Source organism: Lepisosteus platostomus, chromosome 2 (assembly GCF_059453375.1).
Source record: "Lepisosteus platostomus isolate fLepPlt1 chromosome 2, fLepPlt1.hap1, whole genome shotgun sequence".
NCBI lineage: Eukaryota > Metazoa > Chordata > Actinopteri > Semionotiformes > Lepisosteidae > Lepisosteus > Lepisosteus platostomus.
In genome coordinates this window covers 65,342,191-65,360,127 of record NC_142612.1, presented here as the reverse complement: position 1 = coordinate 65,360,127, position 17,937 = coordinate 65,342,191, and the positions used below count along the sequence as shown (strand labels likewise).

Genomic DNA, 17,937 nt, shown 5'->3' with positions numbered 1-17,937 from the left:
CTGTGGCAGTGTAATATTATGAGCATTAAATGATTCAATTGCAATAAAGCCAAGTGGTGTCAGTATTTCCTTTAGACGTCAAAGGAGAAGTCTTTTAAAATGTATTGTATGCACTGGTAATTTGTATAAAATCACAATTTTATATTTAATCTAGCCTTCACAATTTACTGTTAAGTAAAGCAATTTGGTTTGGTAATGCTTTCTGTAATGCATTTATGTTTCATTTACTGTATGGGAGACATGTTTATCCAACCAATTGCATATTTTCCCCTGGGAATACTGATAATACAATCTTTCTTTGAAATAAAAGGCTGCCAGATTACCCATTACTGGCCTGAAATATTTCAATAGCATCATCAATATCTGCCTGGGTTTCTCTCAGATTCTCCTGTGAATCACAAATAGCAGTATTGGAAATCTGCAGATGTAGAGTTTAGAGCTTTATGTGATTCGATTCGTAGGACACAGGTGGATGAGGATGGGAGCTGACTGCTCAAAATGACCATTGATGTTTTTTGGGATCTAAGATTGAGAGCTGATTTTGAAGTCTGTGCATTTTATCTTTGTTACTATCCATACTTTGTACGTAGTTGTCCACAACCCTTACAAGTAGCTACTACTAATAATCTAATGTCTACAAGAGAAATGGTATGTCTAGTTTATAGAAACCGCCGTGTCTAGGTCTTATACATTTTGCATTGTTCTGATCTTATTCTTTCTTTATGCTGGAGTTCAGGTCTGTGATCTTCTACAGCAATTAAACCTTTTGTTTTAGGCTGAAAGATAATGAAGATAGATACGTACTTAATTGTAAAAAAGTAGCCTTTTAGCGTTATTGCTGTCTGGAAAGAAACAGCTGATGATTTGACAATAAGTAGATTAAGTAAATATCGGAATCAAGGATGTTCAATAAAATGTGTTGCTACAGAAGGAATGTTGGTATTGTTCATGATGACTTTGTGAAATATAATAATAATAATAATTAATAATTGCTTATACTTACATAGCGCTTTTCTGGACACTCCACTCAAAGCGCTTTACAGGTAATGGGGACTCCTCTCCACCACCACCAATGTGCAGCCCCACCTGGATGATGCGACGGCAGCCATAGTGCCCCAGAACGCTCACCACACATCAGCTATCAGTGGGGAGGAGAGCAGAGTAATGAAGCCAATTCATAGATGGGGATTATTAGGAGGCCATGATTGGTAAGGGCCAATGGGAAATTAGGCCAGGACACCGGGATTACACCCCTACTCTTTTCGAGAAACGCCCTTGGATTTTTAATGACCACAGAGAGTCAGGACCTCGGTTTTACGTCTCATCCAAAGGACGGCGCCTGTTTACAGTATAGTGTCCCCGTCACTATACTGGGGCATAAGGACCCATATGGTCCGGAGGGTGAGCGCCCCCTGCTGGCCCCACTAACACCTCTTCCAGCAGCAACCTCAGTTTTTTCAGGAGGTCTCCCATCCAGGATCTCACCAGGCTCACACCTGCTTAGCTTCACTGGGTTGCCAGTTGTGAGTTGCAGGGTGATATGGGTGAAATATAAGCTAAAAATCTAAAAAATGTATGTTTTAATATATAATATTATTATATTTTTTATACTTTGGTATTTTTATAAAAATCATGGTCAGAATAATTCCAGTACAAACCCTCAAGGCACCTGTTACAAATACTGTATGCATGAGAGTTAAACAAGTTTTATTTAGTTATCTGGGACAATGATCTAATGAAAACCTAGATACCTCCAGATATTAATGACCCTGTAGTTTGCACATTGTGTCAAAAATTCAGGAAACTGTTCAGGTACTTATTAAGAAAATCAAAACTTTTGGGAATGCTGTTGTCAAGGATGTGAGCTGTACACCATATGTGAGCAATGGATATTGCATTTTATGGAGAATGTACAGTATGTTGTTTATATAGTTTGAACAAGACAAACTAGTTTTCAACATACTTTTTGCATATGATTTCTAAGTATATACGTACTTTTTAATTAATTGCAATTGAAATGTGTGGCTCGCAGCTAGTCAATATTACTCTAGGTTTCTTGGCAACAGCTGTTGCCACAATGACATAATACTATATGTCATTGTTTTTGTGGGATTTGTATTCCATTTTTAAGTTCTCTTCACATTTAGATGCATCATTTTACTGCCTTTTACATATAGTTTTAATATTTTTTAACACATGACCCCAAAAGACTAATGTGCCACAGACACAAATTTTTAATCCACTTAGTAGGCTGTTGCCATTTAAAAAGAATGAGCTTGTGTGTTGTCTTGATCCACTTAGTCACAATATTACAGTAGGTGTGTGTTCTTTGCCATGGGGAATGGCAGAACACATAAAGTAATTTGTTTTTTGCTTTCATGTCATTTCTTTTTCTACTAGGCTTACAAGTGTAGTGCACAATAAGAAAACGGTAACATTGGAATACAAGGGAAAGCAGATGTGATTGATGTCTAAATAATTCTGTTGATATATTGCTGTCTTGTTAGAAATGATCAGAGAAGCAAACTACACTCATTTTGTTTCTTCTTTCTTTAAACCTCTTACTTTTAAAGCACTACTATAGGGTTACTTCTTTCGACTAGAGGCCCTTTATTTTAGAAAATAACTTTATATTACATTATAGCACTTAATGTAAGTCTGAGATATTACCACATGTTTAGCTTTCACTCAGGAATTTTCTTTGCTACTTCTTCACCCCTTTTCCTTAGCATCTGTTCAGCTGTTTTCCCCTGTGGGTCCAGTAAACCACTAGCAATTGCAGACCTCATAGCAACCCCCCACTGAGCAGGGGTCCTCTGGGCAAACTTCTAACTCTACAGAATAAAGGGAGAGCCCTCTCACAAAGATTGGAATTCTGTCAGATTGAAACTGGTAGGAATGAGGACTTGCACAGTAACTTCATGCATTGTCAGAGCCATTTGCCATTTTTCACACTAAATGACACACAGCAACTCGTAACAGTGATTAGCAGTTAGCAGTGATTGTAGACGGGTTGCTAGTCACTGTGGAAAGATGGACTTGCACAATGTCCTCTGAAACACTCTGTCAAGAGCTTTCACACTTCGAATCCAACAGTAACTACGGCAGGGTTACTATCACCTGCAACATTGTCAATTTACAGTTTCCCATCAAGCCAAGGATTTTGCTGTTGCACAGCAAGCCAATGATATCCTGAGCAGTTTTTAACCCACCAAACCACCCTTTTCCCTTCATTCACCCTATTGTGTTCCTCTGCTGAGAAAACAGTGGCTGCTGTTGACTAATGACAGAGCCCAGATTCAAACCAGTGATGAAGGGGCTACCAGACTCAACATTGGCACTATCATATTTTTCTCTTTCTTTATCTGTAAATGTTGCTTTCTCAAACAATAGCTGCAATCAAGTTGTGCCAGGTGCTAGTTATTATGAGACAAAATAATTGTTCTTCTTTTATCGTGGTCCTGTGAGAATATCTGCATTCCTCATGCTGTTATTTATAATGTGAGTACTCTTAGTCCTCAAACAGCTGAATATCTGATATCTGAACCACAACAGTGTTGTTTTATTTTTTGTTTGTTGTTATTTTATGCCCATGCTCACATTCTCAGCTCCTTTTCTATTCTGTTTGGAGGTTACCGTGCTGTGCTACAGGAATAACCTAATAAATAAAAGATGACATACAAGAAATGTTTTCAAAAGAAACAAAGTTAAATGAGAGTAGAATCTCATGATTAAACTGTCACTGGCTGGCTGTGGTTGACATGTGCTTTGTCATCATAGAAGAATTCACTTAGCTCTCCAAAGTAAAAGAAAATCAGAAAAGAACTAAAAATACTTTATTTTCTATTGGGGCATGGCTTCATGCAAATACAAAGTGTGCAAAACAAAAATTAAAAACTGTTAATTTCAAACCTGGCTGGTGAATGAACCCCTTTTAATTGACCAACAAAAAATACATGATTATTCATAAGAAGTCGTAATCTAGCATGCTTGCATAAATTATTTCCTTATGTGAATGATGTTAAAGTAGATTTCTTACAAAAAACATGGACAAAACTATTTTAACAGAGATTTTACAAGTCTGACAAATGTTATTTTCAGTACTTCATTTTATTCATATTCATTGAGATGCCTAACCTGGAATTTAAAAAAATAATATCAGAGCTCTCTCACCACAAACTCCAGGCTTAAAAAGGAAATGTACCTGTCTTTCTGCTCCTAACACTTTATAAGAACAAAAAGGTATCACATGGGACTCATTATTGCTTGTCTTTGAAAAAAGGTAGCTCACTGTAAAACGCCAAGCTCTGATTGTGGATTAAAGCATCTAACGTGCTGAGAGGTATTGAGTTGAAAATGCAGCACCAGTGAGCTCTCTATGATTGACTACTTCTCTTTGAGCCAGGTATTTATCTTATGCCCAGTCTCACTCCTGAGTAGCCTGGGGGAGCAGAGTGTTTTACATTACAGGGTACAGTGTCTACTTTGGGCTTCTCCTTGACTGGACAGAGTCCAGAGTTTTCCTGTTTTAAAACAGTTTTTTTTTCCAAGTTTGCATGACTACAGTACGTGTACCACAGTTTGGCTATTTGCTGTCTACTGTGCCTGTCTAAAAAATAGTTATTACAATTGGTAAATCATGGCTATTTATAAATTAAAACGGGGTTGCCTGATGACAGGAAGCTCAACTATTTTTCTAGCTGTGTTTTTTAAAGAAATCACTTGGATGGAGTGATTACTTCCCTATACTTCACTATTTTGTTTTATAAAAGTATTATTATTATTAAAGAAATATATCTAGAGGCTGTAATTTTGCATATTACACAAGTGCAGAAATAGCAAACAGTTGAGAGGATTACATACTGTATACCCATCTATCATCTATCTTAGTGTTTAGATCAGTGGTGGAATACTACATCTTCTGATTTTTGCTCCAGCTGTGTTATTAATCACGGGCTGATTGATTTCAGTTTTTCTATTTGGGGCATATTTGTAAATAAGCATGAGTTCTTTCATAGTTCTTTAAAAGGTCAAATTGGATTTGTAATCAGTATTAAGCCAATAAAAGTTTCAGAGTTTAAAAATGAGTGTTAGAAGGGCCAAGAGAATTAGAAAGACTAATAAGTCTTACATCTAGTACATTTACAGCTATAGAAACAATAATGAGAACTAAACCAAATAAGATTCTAGGAAAATAAGATTCTTAGAGTCAGTGCAATGTGGATTTAGAAGAGGTCTTGTTTTGCTTATTTAAGTTCTTTGGACAGGCAGCAGCAGTAAGGGACACAAACTAAGCATGCTTAAATAGAAAAAATAGAAAAATAGTAGGAGGCCATACAAACTACTCTGCTCATTTTCTTGTTAGTAGCTTATGAAACCTCTAGCTCTTTTCTGAAAGATCTAGCTAATCTGCTTCAGCAGCATTAACGGGTAGCTTGTGCCAGTTACTTTCTAGTTGAGCTGACAAGTACAGTATCAATACACCTAAGATAGTTGGACTTATTTTAAGTTGTTAAAAAAAGTCTCTCACTCATGTATTTTTACTTCAGTAAAAATACATGAGTAGAAATTACTCTGTAGCTCCAAAACTATTGAATGTCTCTGTGACTTTCTCCCTGAATTCAATTTAAACCAAAGCCAAAAAGCATCACTCTGTGCCCCATGTTTATTGTCACAGTGTGAGCCAGGTTATAATGATTAGAATAACAAGAGGAACCACAGGGCATGAAGAAGCAGCAGTGGATTAGCACAACACCCATGAGAGAGCTGGTTACAGACAAGGAATAATGAGAACACTTCAGATGTTAAAGAGACCTGGTCACATATTGTGCTAGAAGGGGAGAATGAAATGATCTGTGAATGGATCTTTTTTCTATTGTAAACCCGTGTGTGAACCCCCCCCAAAAAAACGCATTGATCTGGTTTTTTCAAAGAATCTAGACAGAGTGAGAAAAATGGAGGTGAGAGATCCAATAGGCAATCATAAGAGGCTCTATGCCTTGAAATCTATTTTGAAACAGTACAAATAGAGTCCAAAACAAAGTTTAACAGCTCATAGTTTACAGACTATGAAGGAATGAGAATTTTAAAGAAGCAGAAGTAGAGAATGAGCAGATCATTGATGCCAGCAGTTTAAAAAAGCCTGACGGGCAGAACAGGTTCGTCCCAAAAGGACAGAAATGAAAGGATAAAATCCCAAATAATTCAAATGGCTTATTTAATTTGGAAAAATTTACACCATGTTTAATGAACTGCAAGCACAGGTACAAATGACTGTTAGAAGGGCCAAGAGAATTAGAAATTTATATTTCAGTGGAAGATAAAACAGATAAAAGTTTCTTCATTATTATATCAACAATAGAAAAGCAAACCATGAAGTGTCAGTATCAGAGATGCTTTGTGGAAAACTGTTAGATGATGAAGAGGAAACAGCTGATGTGACTCTTTCACTCAGGTCTTCACGAAGAAATGAGTCAACAACATGCCTCATCCCGAAGAAAGACAAAGTTCTGTCATATGTAGAAATAACATAGAGGCGTGAACATACAGTACCAGTACTTGAAGAGCTTAAGACAGATCTCCAGGTCCAGATGGCTTTCTTCCATTTAAAAAAGGAAACAGGGCATTGTTCATAGGTCCATAGCAAAACCCTTTCAGCACTCACTCAAGACAGGTGCAGCAACCATTGTTGAATAATTGCTAATGTTGTAGCATATGGGTAACGAAACTGAAGCTGCAGTAGTAATTGCAGACTAATAAGTCTTACATCTAGTACATTTACAGTTTTAGAAACAATAATGAGAACTAATGGAAATAAGATTCTAGGAAAATAGGATCCTAAGGGTCAGTGCAATGTGGATTTAGAACAGGTCTGGTTTTACTTGAGTTCTTTGAACAGGCAGCAACAGTAATGGACACAAACTAAAGACATGATATTACAAATTTAGATTTTCAGTAGGAATTTTCTTCATAAAATATTAATTCTCACAATACCTGTTTTTGGAATTAAAGGAAATGTACATAATTGGATTATGAACTGGTTAATTACAGATAATGCTCAGACTCGGGTTGATGTAATTAGTGAAGTACTATGGGGATCTGTATTAGGAAAACTGCTCTTTCAAATTCATTTCAGTAATCTAGATTCTGGCAAATAATGTGTACAAGTAAAATTTTCAAATGATACAGTACCAAATTAAGAGGATTAGCAAACACTGTAAAATTAGATTTAACTAAAAACCAAGAGTGGGCATACATCTTGCAGATAATGTTTAATGCAAACAAGTACAGAGAATTACACACATGTAGCAAAACCATAATATTCAAATATTAAATGTGAAACACTGAATTTGAAGAAGTAGCTTATGAAAAAAAACTTAGGTATTGTTGTCTGCACATCAGGTCTGATTTCTAAAAATATATTCTACAGCATGTATTTAGCAACTGAAAAGACTGTTTTGTCTCTTTCACTGGAAAAATACAGAGCGGCATTGAAAATGTAGCAGATAAAGTTCGAAACCATTTGTTGAGCTGAATTCCCAAACACAGGACATATAGCCACACACGAACAGCATATTGTGTGTTAAGATTTCTGGAAGGACTTTAAGGGCTCCAGTATCCCACAAATTAGACAACACTGAAATCCTGACAGTGAAAACCAATGTCTCTGAGGGCTTGCTTTTGCAACATCACATACTGTAGTTGGCTATGCAGCGTCTCACCAGGTCTTTTTGTTTTCTTGGCTGCAGTCGGCAACACGACACACACCACAGATAGTTCTGTTTCGCGTTTTAAAGCTCTGAACAAGCCAACAACGAGGATGGTTCCTACTGCTTTCTTCAGGATTAGTATCTATATTGACAAGCTTGGCATGAGCATCACTCTGTATACCTGCAGTAGAACAGAATATTAAAGGAGTGCCCTCATTGAAAAAGAAACTACCTGCATTTTTAGATTCTCATTTTTAGTTGGTAATGCACGAATTCCGTGTAACAGCACTGCTGCTTTTAAAAATACTCAGAAAAAATATCATTCTTAAGTGCTTTCTTTCTCTACATTGTGAAAGTAGTTTCTTTTTAACATTCTTCCCTAGTTTTTTACAATCATTTATCTGTATTTAGATATAAATAGATGCATACAGTTTGCATACAGAAAGATTATATATCTACAGAACTTTTTGCATAACAAAAAATGTGTTTTTTAGGTTTATAACAATTGTGTCTAACCTTGGGGCAAAACTTTACCCATACAAAAATTATCAGGGTAAGAGAACTCTTGATTAAAAAGTCCCTTGTGTTGCAAATGATTTCTGTTTTTTTTCTCGTTTTGCCTGGCTTTAGTGTGTGACGTTTGAGTTACATTGCATTAGTTGAGACTTTTAGGCAGATCCACGGATTATTTCCACTGATTTTTTCAGAAAACTTATATAAAGCACGTAGACAATTTTTACTCTTAGCTCTGGATTTTTGGGCCCAAGTCAGCTTTAGGACAAATGATTTTTTGCTCCCATCTAAGAAATGTTTTAGTCTCAAACTTTTCGGTGCATGAATGGCACGGTGAACCGCTCTGTAATTGTATCCCAAAACTGATTCAGTCTGATCAAAAGTTGCAACCAAAATTTATAGATTCTAATACATGGGCAACAGCTTTACACATTCAATGTGTTTGGATGGGGGAACATGTCAAAATCCGATACCAGAGGAATTCACATATTGATTGCGGAACTGCTCAGTTGACAACCCAGCTAGGGTTAGGGTTAACATTAAGACTCTGCTTAGAGCATTTTTAAGCTCAGAGCTGGATTTTGAGGCCCAAGTCACCTTTAGGACAGATGATTTTTTGCTCTTATCTGAAAAAGTTTTTGTCTGAAACTTTTCGGTGCCTGGATGACGAAGTGCACCACTCAATAATTTTAACCCAAAACTGTCAGAGGGATCAAAAACTGCAAGGAAACATGATAAAATCAAATTACATTGGAACAGCTTTTATCAATCCTTTTGAGTTTTTCACATTCAAAGTGTTTGGTTTGGGGAACATGTCAGAATTTGATGCTGGAGGAATTCACATATTGATTGCAGAACTGCTCAGTTTACAACCCAGCTAGGGTTAGGGTTAACATTCACTCTCTACTTAAAGCATTTTTAAACTCAGAGCTGAATTTTGGGGCCCAAGTCAGCTTTAGGACTGGTGTTGTTTTGCTCTTATCTGAAAATGTTTTTGACTGAAACTTTTTGGTGCCTGGATGACGAGGAGCACCGCTCGATAATTTTAACCCAAAACTGTCGGTGGGATCAAAAACTGCAAGCAAATATTATAGAATCTAATACTGTACATTTGGAACTGCTTTTATCAATGCTTTTGATTATTTCACATTCAAAGTGTTTGGTTGGGGGAACATGTCAAAATCGGATGCCAGAGGAATTCACATATCAATTGCAAAACTGCTCAGTTGACACCCCAGCTAGGGTTAGGGTTAACATTCACTCTCTACTTAAACAATTTTTAAGCTCAGCTCTAGATTTATTCCAAAATTGAGTCAGATCAAAAGTTGTAAGAAAACCTGTTCTACTGGGTACACTCTCTTAATTTTGTCATGTAAAGTGCAATTAGATGGATAACTGGAGTCAACATTTAACAGTTCTTATAACCAAAACCTTACACTGACCTGAATACCCGCTCATTTCAATACTATTTTTACAGCATTTTTCAGGTGATTGAAAATTTGCCTGAAGAAGACGCATTCTTGATGTCGATCAGTTTCAAGGAGTTTTTGTCAATGGTTTTGATTGTTTTGGGCTCATACTTTTCCTTTTGGTTTGAGGACGATTTTTTCAAATCTGATGACTGGTGGGCCTCAGAGACAGATTTCAGGATTGCTCAGCTGAAATCCCAGCTAGGGTTAGGGTTGGCATTCCCACAGTACTTAGACATTTTCTATGCTCAGTACTGGATTTTGGGTCCCAAGGGAACTTTAAGGACGACTGATAACTTGTTCCTATCTGCAACTTTTTTTGCTGCCTATGTTTTCTAAAATTGAGTCAGATCAAAAGTTGGTAGAAAACCTTTTCTATTGGGTACACTTTCTAAATTTTGTCATTTAAAGTCAACTAAATCTATAACTGGAGTCAACATTTCATGGTTCTTGGAACCGAAACCCTACACTGGCCTGAATACCCACTCATTGAGAAAAAAAAATATTTTTACAGCATTTTTCAGCTGATTGAAAATTTGCATAAGAAAGCGCATTCTTGAAGATAATCAGTTTCCAAGTGCCTCTTTCAATGGTTTTGATTGTTTTAGGCTCATACTTCTTGGTTTGAGGACCATTTTTTTCATGGTGTGCTTCAGAGACAGATGGGTTAAGGTAATGTTTCATTATGTTAGATGTTATGATGAAGAACATGTTCAAATCCGAATCAATTTTATTAATCTTTCATCACTTCTTTCTGAAATTAAACAAAATTTGGTGTTGCAGCAGCTGATACTGCACTGATACTGTCATATTTTTGTGAAAATAAGTATCATATCACAGCAAATAGTTTTCCGCATGTTCCTTTTCTCCTCTTGTCTAAATCCATATTAGTAGAGTTACTGCCTTTATTCATAAAAGAATATGCAGTATTTTTCCTCCTCTCGTTGAAAAATGTAGTACTGTAGTTAACTAAATGTTGCTACTTTTTTATCACTTCCCTCAACATCAGTTAAGGTGGATTCTTCTTATCCCCACAATACTAATAAAGAGATATAACCCTCCTTCATTCAACTATAAGTTACTTAGGTTTTTATATTTGGGAAAGCCTGGACTGCATGCCTCATTCTTATTGATACCATTTATATATCTAGAGTATAACTGCAGAACAGTGGCCTTTTCAGCAGCACAAAGCGTAATTACTGATTATTCATTATCGAGTCATCTCTTATCAAAATGCTGAAAGCCCTGCAGTCTATGTTATTATGGAGAAAAATAAAATAGCCTTTTCTGTATCAGAGGCAAGCTAATCCCCCTGGACTGTGCCTTTTTGGGGATAATTTTTACACTGTAAACACTTTGCTGTTTTTACTCAGTAGTTGTCTTTGTCTATTTATAAACAAGAACATTCATTAAAACTGAAGAAAAAATGTACTTGTTAAAATATTTGTCTTCTGTTCTACTTTATGCTGCTCGGAGAGACAGCTTCCTCCTGACAAACTTCAGAAACTTTTTTGAAAGAGAACTTTTTTTTCCACGGCTTTCTTTGCTGCGGTGGCTGTGATGATCAGATTTCCATGGAAACACAAAAGGCAGTATTAAAAAAAAAAAGAGTTGAGAAGTACTGGGGGCATGAACAGCACCTTGAAGAAGGCAATTATTTGGATTTCAACCGCAGAAGAGTGGCCTCAGTAAAGCTTCCATTTGTTTCTCTTTTTAGTGAATTTTGTGAATTTGACTTTCAATGTTTGATTGCTTTCATGTGGAATGTGTTTAGTTCAATTTCTTTATTTCAGACAGTCGGACTTTGCCCAGATCACCTTGTTTCACTTTCGGTAGCAGCTGCATAATTAACAGGGCCAGTGTGCATTCTCCTATCTGCATGGACAGATGGTTTGGCGTCTAGTCATGTTATCTCTTTCCTTCATGCCTCAGTAGCTCTTTTGCATTGCATAACGTGATGATATACCAGTTCCAACACAGTGCCTTTTAAACCAAGCGACATAGTGGCATCCTTTGGACATAGTAACTTCAGGCTGTAAAAGCTCTGACAAGCACATCATCTGCCCCAAGGAAAATCGTTCAGTTCTAACTAGTAAATTTCTGATTCCCTCTGAAGGATACCTGCAGGACTCGTTTATTGCTTTTTTCCCCATTATAATTTATTGTCTAATGCCTATGTGTAGGGTCCTAACATCAAAATACAGTAGAAACATTCTATACAGCACAATGCCCTACAACACCACTGTGGCATTTTTACCTCTGAAACCGATTCCTCATTTTCCTTAATATAGCGAATATAACTTCTTCCGGATCTCTCTGATCTGTTTCCTTCTTGCTCTGTCATCAAGTGTGGAGGGTGTGATTAAGGCAGGGACTGGGTGGTGTCATACACCTTCTGCTTCTTTATAATCACCTTGACCATGCCCCAAGCGATATTCAAGAAATTCAATACCCATCCAGACGATCTCTGCCTTTCCACAATTTTATCTCTGCTCTGAAATACACTTCCAGACAGAGGAACCCTCCACAAACTACTGGTTTTATCCTGAAATCATTAAAATCACTACAGTTTAACACAGGTGGAAGCCAATTAACTTGGGGTATGATTTTGAAGGCAATTGATTACACCTGAAGTAATTAAGGATTGCTCTTACAAGAGGGGGGTGGACTCTTATCCAACCAAGCTACTATTTAAATTTGTATTGCTTTTACTTTTTAAAACATTCTAGAATGTTTTTTACTTTGAGGTTGTTGGACATGAGGTGTAGATAAACGTGAAAATATATTTTAATGCTTTAATGCACTTTGAATTCCAAGCTCTAAGGCAACAAAAGGTGAACATTTTGAAATGGGCTTTTTATTGGCCCTGTAAAACACCATAAATGCACTGACAGACAAGGATCAACTTATGATGCTCTTGAAGACAATCTTGACTTTGCACATGTTTTTAACATGAACTCTTCTTTGTCCATATTTCTTTTTTTGTCCATATTTTTTTTCACATTTGACCACTAACTCTCATATGTCTAATACAAGGCTAACCAGTCCTAGTCCTAGAAAGCCACAATTCAGCAAATGTTACAAGTTAGCCTGAAATCATTAATTTGTAACAATTAGAACACATGTGAGTTTTAATCAGTTTAGTAAATTGATCAAATCATTTAAGTCAGGGATGACAAGCTGTGGTAAATAGAGCTGCGGTACATTGGTATTTCACTTTAAATAATCTGTAAACAACTTGACCATATAATCACTGGTTTAAGGGTCAAAACAAAAGTAATACGTTTAAACAGTGATATTTCCTCCCAGTCCTGGAGGACCACAGTCATTTACAATTGTCAATGAGGAAAAACCTGGATGCAGTGGTAATTATCGCCAATTAAGTGAAACTTTGATTCAAATCAAATCATCAAGAAAACCAGAAAGCTCTACAAAACCAGGAGAAGATATCAGTGGTTGTAATGTGATGATTTGAGGGTGATCTATAAAACGTGTGGATTGCATTTGGTTGGTCATCCCTGGTCTACTGTTTTTTTTTTAATTCCACATTGTGTCTAGCAACAAATCTCTGCATTTTACAACTGACCATCTTTTCACAGGTCCTAAATACAAACTACATATTTTGCAATACACCCAAACGGCTACATAAAAACTACAGCACTGCACATTCAAACGGCTCTTACAAATTCCAGATACAATTTGTTTATTTACACAACCAGGTGTAGCAATTAAAGCTGGAGAGCAAGACAAACCATTGGTTATAACAACGGAAATAATGCAAAAACATGCAATACAAATGAAAAATAAATATGAAAAACAGGAACCCTTGCTTGAAAAGTTCAAAATCACTGGATTCCATCAAATGTATAAGGTGTTTAGATTTCATTTTGGCTACTTGGAAAAACTGGTTTCCAGAAATTTTGGAAAGCCATGCATCGAAAAAGCAATTTCTGATTCTGGTCGCTTTGATATGGTGAAAAGCACTGTAGCTTGAGGGGTGTGCTGTGTAGGTTAATGAGTTTTTCAAAGCTATTTTGTTCAATAATATCTTTCATGGGTTTGAACATGAATATTATGAAAATTAACGACATTTTTTAGTCTGCCACAGTGGGTTTCATAATCCCATATAGAAACTCTCTGTTTATGAGGAGAACTTATAGCAGCAGTAACTTAAAATTGTTATTTATTATTCAAATCATTATTATGTTATTTGGCTTTGCTGAAGCTTAGATTGTTATTTATCCTTCAGGCTGCTGATTTTTTATAGTGCTAATAATACTATGAACCTCCAGAATTTCAATTTCATCAAAGCATTTTGCTTTCTGCACATTCTGCATTCTGCCTCAATTTATCATTTAATCAATTTGTGCAAACATTGATTCAGTAGAGCGTAGGTAAGTCAGTTCAACAATAAGTCACAAAAGAAGTTAATATCAACTATCAAAAAGTCAGTATCGATTACAATTATGTAAGAATTAATGTACTCTATTATTTTTTGCTAATATCTGCAATATGCTTCAGTCAGTGCAGTTTATCTCATCTTGTGGTATTAATTTGTTTGAAACATAAAACTTGCAGCCACGTTATTATTTCCCAACCATCTAAATAGTCCACTGTGGATAGTAAATAACTTCTAAATTTAAAGGCTGCACTATCTAGCTTTTATAAAGCCTTGCTTAACAAGCCTGTGTACCCTCAGTAAGCATTTTGCCATTTATTATTGTGAACTGTGGTAAAACGAGTGTAACAACTATAACTTTTAACAAAGCTGATGTTTGTTCATTTTATGATTACAACTCCGAGACAGATATGTACAGTAATCTAGGAAACGGCATAAGAACTAAAAGGTGGTCAAAGGATTAATTCAGTGATAAACTCTTTATCCTGGTGACTTTGTGAGTTTATGAGTTGCTGATGCTTTCGGTGAGTTGTGTGGTTGCTTTCATTTAGATAAATTTTACTGAATCATCTATGTATTTAAGTGGGAGCACTTGATAAGGCCAAAGTGCTTTTTGTTTTAGCAGTAATTTTTTTTTAAAGTGGCACTGCATGCTAACAGGCTGTGTAACCAAGATAGAAAATTTACAGATACGTTTTTTTAGCTGTACTACATGTACTGTATGCTTGATAATCTGATATTTAGAGAGTACTGGCATCAGAGGACTTTTATTCTTAATTTATTGCTAGGGTACTGACAAAAGCTGGAGATATCTAAGAATGTTTGCGATTTTGTAAGTATGCACTTCTTAAAATGAGAGTGAAAAAAAAAAGAAGTCTTCCAAAGTTGGGGGGGTGGAGGTGGGTTAAAAAAAATTATGCACTTCTTTGTGACTCTCTAGTGTCCGTAAGCTGTTAAAACTTTCCAGGACAATTTCAAAGTATAAAACCATCTTGGTTTTCTTTGTAATTGAAAACGTTACTATCCACTATTCAGTGGAATAGAGCCAGAGATGGCTCTATACATGGAAAAAATGTTTTCTTGTTTAACTTCTTAATGGTTGTGAAAGACTGCATGGGGACAAAAACATAAACCTGTATTTCTTCTCATATAAATGCTTAGATCCCTGGCCTGGGTACATATTAATTATGAAGACAATGTTTTTTTTACATAAAAAATATTGCCATATGACGTTCAAACTGCATTCAATTTTCAAACATTCGTGTACTCAATATTCAAAAGGATTTAAAGTAAAATAAAAGGGGAGAGAAACCAAAGAAAATCTGCAAAGGGGATACACATAGAGTAGAAACAAAAAAAGAACCCCAGGGGAAAAATTAAACATCAAAGAACCGTGTAATTAAGTGCCTATATTTAAATGCCAGGAGTATAAGGAATGCTGCAAGAAATACAAACCACTGTATTGGATTATAATGTGATTGAAATAGCAGAAACATAGTTAATAGAGAGTGATGGTGAAGAATACAACATTAGCGGATACACAATGTTCCAGTGAGACAGGAAAGAGGAGAGTTGGCGATGAGGCACTTTACATCAAGAAGAGCATTCAGGCACAAGGACTTTAATCTAGATGAATCTGGGATCTCAGAATCTGTATGGGTCTGACATAAATTCAAAGGACATAGTGTTAGCAGTATGCTGTGTGCAAATTCAGCTATCAATTAGAATGCAGACTTAAATTAGGAAATCACAAATATATGTATAAAGGAATAAATTGTTATCATGGGAGATTGGATTATAATTTTCCTTGCAGAGATTGGGATTAATCACTGGCACCAATGGAGTTTGATGTCAAACAACTGTTTTTGTTAGTAAACTAGTCAAGTTCACTGTTGATATCAGAATAGCGGGATTAACAAACACTGTAGAAGCTGCAAAAGAAATGCAGAAACTATGGATTTTAAGATTTAAGATTGAGCTAACACCTGACAGATTAAATTTAACACATATTACATGAATATAGCTAAATAATAACTATAAAATGTGAAACAGAGAATCAAGAAGCTATGAAAGAGACTGAGGTGATTATGTTGACACATAATTTTCTTCTACACTATGCAGGGAACCAATAAGAAAGTTAAACAGAAATTTAGTATATATAGTTAAAAGTTTAGAATTTAGATCATGGGGAGTAATATTTGTGCAGGCAGAAGTAAAGCTTTATCTAATATGTTATGTACAATTTGAATCACCCTGTTACAAAAGAATTTCCTGGTCTGGAATCAGTTTAGAGGAGACTACCCAAACACATTCTCAGGAAGGGATAGCTCCATAAATAATTATTAGGGGAGATTAGCATATGAGGCGTAGAGCCACTGTTAATATTTTGTTTTAATATCCTCTAGATGTTTGCTTCTCTATCAGCTATCTCTGAGGCCACTAATGTAGCTGATCCTGTATATTGAAATTGAATGTGTTTTGTGAGAGTATCTATACAGTCCACAGAATTAATTTTGAAGGTGGTGTGGTTAAGTCCGTGGTAGCCTATTGGCAGAGTAGTTCTGCTGAATCTAAGCTTTCTACAATGAGGGCTAAAATGACCTTATTTATGTATTCACAACCCTCATGGCCATTGAGATAACCCATTGGACCTCTTCAGAAAACAATAGTGAAACACTCCAGGGAAGGGTATTTATACCCAAGATCAGGAGCTACTTTTTTTTTTTAAGAGTCTGGAAGAAACTACCCAGCATGTTGCCAAAGCCAGTACCCTGGCTGCTTTCAAGAAATGGCTGGATGAGATCGTTATTTCGCATACCTCTGAAACAAGTAGCTCTCACCCACGGCTCTACAGCTTAAGCAATAAAAAGGAACACAGAAAGTTGAGACCTGGAGGAAAGGAAATTAAAAGTCTTCTGAGAATTTTGATTTCAAATTATGTTCATCACCTAGATTTTTATTTTTTTCTGTCAGGTTTCTGTCTTCGTAGGCACCTTTAATTTTAGCTCTTCTATTTTTAGATATAAAATCTCGATACTTTCATTTTTTAAAATGTGTTTTATACATAAAATTGCCTCCTAACAGAGGAGGAAAAGAAGGGCTGCAGAGCTCCAGAGACCCTGACAGTGAAATGAGAAAGATTTTTTTTTAAATAGAATGAGGAATTTGTACAAACAAATACAAAAACAAGTAACAGAGAGCTTCAGTAGATAGGTAAATTATTGTCAAATAAATACATACATATATTAGGGTTTTGAAAACAATGGTACTTCTGTTGACAATTTTGCTTTTTTATTGCAAAATGGGATTTTACAATAATATTGTGCTTTTTTTTGTGCTGTTCAGGGCTGGTCTAATAAACATTTTAGCACCCAATAAGCTTTTTGAAACTAATTCAGATTACTGGAAATAAAGGGAAGACTTTTATTATCTGACCTTTTATCTGAAATATTTGGCATGATTCTGAGGATGAGGTTTCCATTGATTGGGAGTCTTGGAAAGAACAATGTCAGAAAACTAGAAAGCAGATCAACCTAGCACAAGGCTTTAGAAGCATTTCAAGGTGTTTCACGATAGCTCTGCATTGTTAATGTTTTTTCCCCTCACAAGAAACATTCCTCTCTTACTTTAGAAAGGGGCTTATAATAGCACTTCTCGCCTTTCATTGTCAGTTTCCCTTAAAGTGATGTTCCACTTGCAAATAAAATCCACAGTGTTTTTTTGTTAGTCTCTGTGACTCGTTCATTTGTTCTGTGTGAGGTATCTTTATAAACCTTCCACTCATTCCATTCCCTTATTCATTAGTGTTTTTATTACGCCTGTTTATATTTCTGGACATATTAATTTC

The 17,937-nt window shown here is 35.9% G+C and overlaps 1 protein-coding gene across 2 annotated transcripts in view; it reads left to right on the top strand.

Annotated features, from left to right (window-relative positions):
- The window catches only part of LOC148676812 (sodium/hydrogen exchanger 9-like), an 89,950-nt gene that overhangs the window by 47,953 nt on the left and 24,060 nt on the right, over window positions 1–17,937 (top strand). The window lies entirely within an intron of this gene.